We start from the raw sequence: 5,923 nt of genomic DNA on the forward strand, positions 1-5,923 counted from the left end.
TTTTTGGGCATATTATTTGTTTTCAGAGTGATTGGTTGTGCCCTATGAGCTTTGTGAAGAAAGAAAAAAACTGAAAGAGATAATTACTAAATGCAGACATTTAGTCCCCTATTTATACTTTTTTAGCGCCGCATTTGCGCCACTTTTTGACGCAAAAACAACCAAACATGCAAAATACAATTGTATTTTGCAAGTTTGCGCCGCTTTTGCATCAGAAAATGAAGCAAGTGCGGTGCTAAAAAAGTATAAATATGGGCCCTAGTGTGTAGAAAAAAGTGATATGAAAGGAACAAGGCAACAGAGGAGTAGCTGAATATTTTAATAACGTTTTTATGTAAAAGCACACATAGCACACAGAGGGGCATATTTATACTCTGTTTGCGCCGAATGTGCGTCAAAAAGTTTGACGCACATTTGGCGCAAACCATGCACCATATTTAAACTTTGACGCCTGAGCCTGTGGACGTAAAAATTCCTCCGTGTGAGTAATTTTTGGGATGCGGGAAGCTGCCTTGCATTAATGACATGCATGGTAGGCGTTCCCGCCCAAAAAATGACTTTAAGGCCTGTGCGCCTTATTTATACTCCAGCGTCATTTTGATGCACAGGAGGGGAAAGGCCTTAAAAAACAGCGCAAAGCCTGGGTCAGGGCAGGCGTTAAGGGACCTGTGGGCTCATGTCCATGGTCTCTGACCATGGAAGGAGTCCAAAGGTGCCCTTCCCTGCCCCCACGGACACCTCCTGCCACCCTCGCCCACCCCTGGAGGACACCCATGGATGGTGGGGACCCATCCCAGGTAAGTACAGGTAAGTTGAGGTAAGTATTTTTTAAATTTTTTTTAAAGTGGCATAGGGGGGCTAATTTGGGCCCCCCTACATGCCACTGTAACCCAATTGCCATGCCCAGGGGACATAAGTCCCGGACATAAGTCCCCTGGGCATGGCCATTGGGCAAGGGGGAATGACTCCTGTCTTAGCTAAGACAGGAGTCATTTCAATGGGGGTTGTGCCTCAAAAAATGGCGCAAGTCTGGTTTGAGACATGATTTTTGCCTCAAACCTGACTTTCACCATTTTCCCCTACGACGGCGCTGCCTGGTTTGAGTATTTTTTTTTACTCAGACCAGTCCGCAGCGCCAGCTAATGTCATTCCTTAAACAAGGTGCCCGCAAGGCGCGTAGGAATAGCGTTAGCCGGCAGTAAAACTTTTGACGCAAACCAGCGCTGGTGCTGGTTTGCGTCAAAAAGTATAAATATGGGCCATAGTTCCTGTGACTGAAGGGGAATACATATTGTGCACAAGTGCACATTGTGCAAGAGTCGAATTCCATCATTCAGAGTCAGGTATGCCAATGGCTGAAGTAGGCGATCCAGTGCCCCATGATGTATGGTAGGGTGGAAGGAAGAGAAATGGGAATGACACTGCAGGAACAAGCTGTCAATAGAGGAGACTGAAGGCTCCTGTAAGCAAATAGGTATAATATATATAAATATATAAAAAAAAATAGATATATATAGATATATATCTATATATATAGATAGATATATATCCATAAAGCTATGTATGGATCTATATATATATATATATATATGTATATATAAATATAGTATTAAAAACAGCACGTCTTGCCTTCGCCAGACCTATAAAGAAAGCAGTAAGGTAATGAAAACATGGACAGTGTACCAGAATGAAATAATATAAATAGAAACTTCAAGAAAAAAAATACTCAAGAAAATAGAAGTCGATTAATTTTGTTTTAAGTATTTGTGATGTGCCCCATATTATGCTGTCTTCCCAACATCAGCGCTGATGACCACTCTCTTGATGTTCTCCAAATGTTCTAAATATGTTTCATAAAACCAGTCACAATTCTACATACATAGCCATAAATATACACCTTTAAGAAAATATTATAAAAATAATTACACAAAGAGAGATTGATTAATCATTGACATAAATCTTTCCTCTACCATACATTTGTTTTTGTCAGAAATGTGTCTAAGGATTATGTGGACCTAAACCTATAAACCTTTTTTTCTTCTATCTGTTCATTCCCTTTACCTATATATGCATTCTTGTGTACTGCCTTGCCTTTATGTTGAGATTGACTGCGAATGTGTGCATGAATGTGTGTTACCTATGGCTTGCTTGGTTGTGTTTGTTAGTGGACATGGGTTCCTAGACTACTGTGAGAACCAGAGAGAGACGATTCAAAATTTTGTCAAGGGAACAAGGAAATGGTAAGCGCCCCACGAGTTTGAAATGAACACTATAATTTGCTATGAAAATAACTTAAATCGATGAAATACTGATGTATTTGTTATTTCGTATTATACATATAACCAGATTATACTCTTCGAAACTCAAGAGATACTATGAAACACTAAAGGAATAAGTGACAACGGAGCTAGTAAGGTAAAATTCAATGGATTAAGGGGATACACCTCTAACCACTGGGGGTATAAGGAAGCACAGGGGGGTCTTTCTCAGATAATAAGGAGCAAGATATACACTATCATCAATAACGTTTTACCTCAATCTAACTTACAAGGTGGCTGCACTTATCTGCTTTATATGCACTATCAGACAGTTTACACTTTAAGGGGGTTAAAATTAAACAAACGTTTTCACTTAGGCTCACGTTAAGAGATATCACATGATTAAATAGATTAGGTTAGAAATAGATACTGTATAGCCGAAATGTATTTATAATATTTGACAATATTGTTTTAGGGAGTTTTGATGAAACTTTAATGACAAGAAAGTCCTGAGGAAATCCCAGGGGTACTCCCCCGGATGAAACACGTGTTGACGACGGACACGCAAGCTGGAAATTATGGTTATACAAATGGGATAATTGGACTAACTATGAAATTGTGAATATGAATAATTAAGTTGGACAATACTGAGATTTATTGTTTTCTTTAGTGTGCATTGGATAATGTATAGGCATTTTAATAGAATTTGACTCAGGATTGTGAACAGTTTCTATAGTGTTGTGGATTTTTAGAGAGAGAAATATTTTGGATAAAGGTTTAATAAACTCATATAAAGACTACTGTTTTGTGCTATACCAGATAATAGTAATATTTGGATTACATTGACTTAAAAAACTTTTTAACATTGGTTTTTTAAGATTTAAATACTTCATGTGTGCCATTACTCTTTAGTTTATTGTCAGATATCCCATTTGGGTATATCGTGTAGGTAATTTTGGAGGGTGGATACCTGAGTTCTGTGCACCGTGGTGATATACTTATATAAAGCCAGATTTTTTGGAATAGGAGCGCCAATCACTCACTACCTCGCCCTCTTTTTTAAGTGTACTGTGACAACCACAGTCTATTATTCTAAATATCTATTGGCCCCAGATTCTTTAGATTGTAAGTCCCCACCCCATTGAGTTCCACTACCAAACCTCACTTGGTTCTGTTTTCCTACACCTGGGTCTATTTTCCTTTCCTTCTTCCTTCTTCTTTGGCAAGTAGACACACCATGTTGTTTAACAAGTAATTCTATCTTCCATTTTGAAGACCAGTGTGTCCTTCATTAGGTACCTTCCACCCCCCCATACCCTTCTTTCCAAATGTTTGTCACGTCTAGCACTAGTGTTCCCTTTTCCTAAACACTAATCAAGCAATTAACACAACACCTCTTACAATCTCTGTGTGCAGGTGACTGCGTATCAGGTGGTTTACATGTTTGTGTAAGTCTGGATGCACGGGCTCATGTTTGCCCGCTGTTCTATGCGCATGGATGTCTGTGATATTTTCCTATGTCTGTGTAGTTGTATGTATATTTCATCTATGTCAATATTTGTGTGGATGATTTTGTGTGCAAGTCAAAACATTCTGCTTTTTTCATGCTTAATAAAACTGCACCGAATATGGCAGTTTTGCTATTTCAAATCCAGAGTGCTATAAATATCTGGTGTTAATATTACTGACTTTAGCAATACACAAATTATGATTCTCACAATGATGAATGCCTGGGTTGGCCTTGTGACAGATTCAATAGAAAGAGAAATACAGTCATAAGGCTGGCTGCATTGGGGATACTCTGCTACATTTTAGTTTAAAAGAGTAAAATGTCCTGAAAATGATTGGCTACTGATATATCATTTCTCAGTGATGAATTGTAACTTTTGAATCACAACACTGTGCTCCTCTAATTGAACAAACACATACAAGTCCAAAATGAGTACATTCCTTCATTATTAAATACTGTGAATAGTGGTATTCATTCCTCACATCATCGCTCATGTGCCTGAGGCTCTATATCTATGGCTCACAAGCTTTAAGGCAAGTAATACTAAGGGCTACTAGATCACAAGAGTAACTCTGCTCTTTAGCCTTTCTTGATTTCCATATTAAATGGAAGACCATAAAATAAGATTATGAGAAATCACACAGTACTTGACCATAAACAGGAGAGAGCCCAGAAACTACAGATAGACATAAATACTGACGAAGAGATATGAGATGTCAGGAAATGTTAAATATTTAGCAGTGCATAAAAACAAAAACATGTTATATAGTTAGGCATAGAAATTAGGTTGATGCACTAATTTATGGTAAACAAGGATCACAAATGCAGATATGATGTAGGTTTAATTATTGCTGCACTTCTTTTCACAATTCAGCTTCTTCATAAATCTCTGAGCCAGCTCCCTAATTAGATTTCTGGTTTTGGATTACCCTGCTTGTCCAATTTGATTACTTTCCTGGCCTGCTGGGGACAAAAGTCATCCCCACACAAGAGGACCATTTGTTAGTAATTTAATCTGATCCTGGTAGAAGGTCATGGGGGGAAATCAGAATTTGCTGATTCACTTTTCACATGTCACAAGGGCTGGGAGGGCTCATCCCAAGTAGAACAAAAGAGTGTATCCAGATTTCTTGAGCTAATCACATGACGGGGCTCTACTCTGAAGTTGTGGAGGGAAGTAGTCTGGCAGAGTGTGTGTTTAGGCTCTCAGGGAAAGTCTTTCAGCACAGCTTTTCACATTGTGATATTGGAGTGGCCCAAAATGCTGTGCAAGTGGGTTGTGACAGGGGTGGAAAGATAAGGTGTTATCCTACTAATGGGCAGAGGTGAATCTCTTCTGGAACTTATCACCCCATTTAAAAAGCTCTGCACAAGGAAGAGAAGGGTGAGAAGTTGGATTTGTCTGGACCCTGAAGTCGATCGAACCTCTTTTTGGAGTTGTGTGACGTTCTGGGCTTGGACTGAATTGGTCTCTACTTCTCTCGGGCTAGTGGAGTTGCTCCCTCCCCCTTCTGGGGAATAGTAGAGCATTAGACCTGCTGTGAGACTCTGGAGGAGAAGGGACCCCTCCTGAACCTTTGAGGATAGCTCTGTAGGTGGATAACAGTCATCAAAGGGTGGTTTCCAAGCTCCTGCTAACACAAGTGGCCTACATATAGCTACAGAAGGCAGTGGGACCTGAAGAGTGCAGGAAGAGAGAGTTTTCTTTCTTGAGGGTGGTAAGTATCCCTTGAGGTGACCCTGGGCTGAGGCCAACACACCAGGAACTGGACAGAGGCCAGGTCCTTAACCAAGAGCTAACGGACAGGACAGCAGTCCCTGAGCCCTTCCTCATTGGAGTGAGTGCACTGAAGGAAACAGCTTTTAGAAAGCTAAAAGGTTGTGCAGTCCCAGAAGCCTGACAAGAATCATCCTGGTGGCTACAGCTTTCCACCAGATGCAAAAAACAGCCCACGTTCATCCAAAGTGGCCCAAGGGGACAGAGAATTGTGCAGTTGTTGTAGCTGTCTGTCGAGAGCTTGTCTAGTGGGTGTCTTACAGCCACCAGACCACAAAACAAGCAACCGCAGGAGGCGATGACTGCTTGTTCCCCCAGGGGTGCCTCTGGGAGGAGTTCCTGTTTGTGGTTTCCAGTTTTTAAAAAATTAAGAAATCC

Source organism: Pleurodeles waltl, chromosome 7 (genome assembly GCF_031143425.1).
Source record: "Pleurodeles waltl isolate 20211129_DDA chromosome 7, aPleWal1.hap1.20221129, whole genome shotgun sequence".
Classification (NCBI taxonomy): Eukaryota; Metazoa; Chordata; class Amphibia; order Caudata; family Salamandridae; genus Pleurodeles; species Pleurodeles waltl.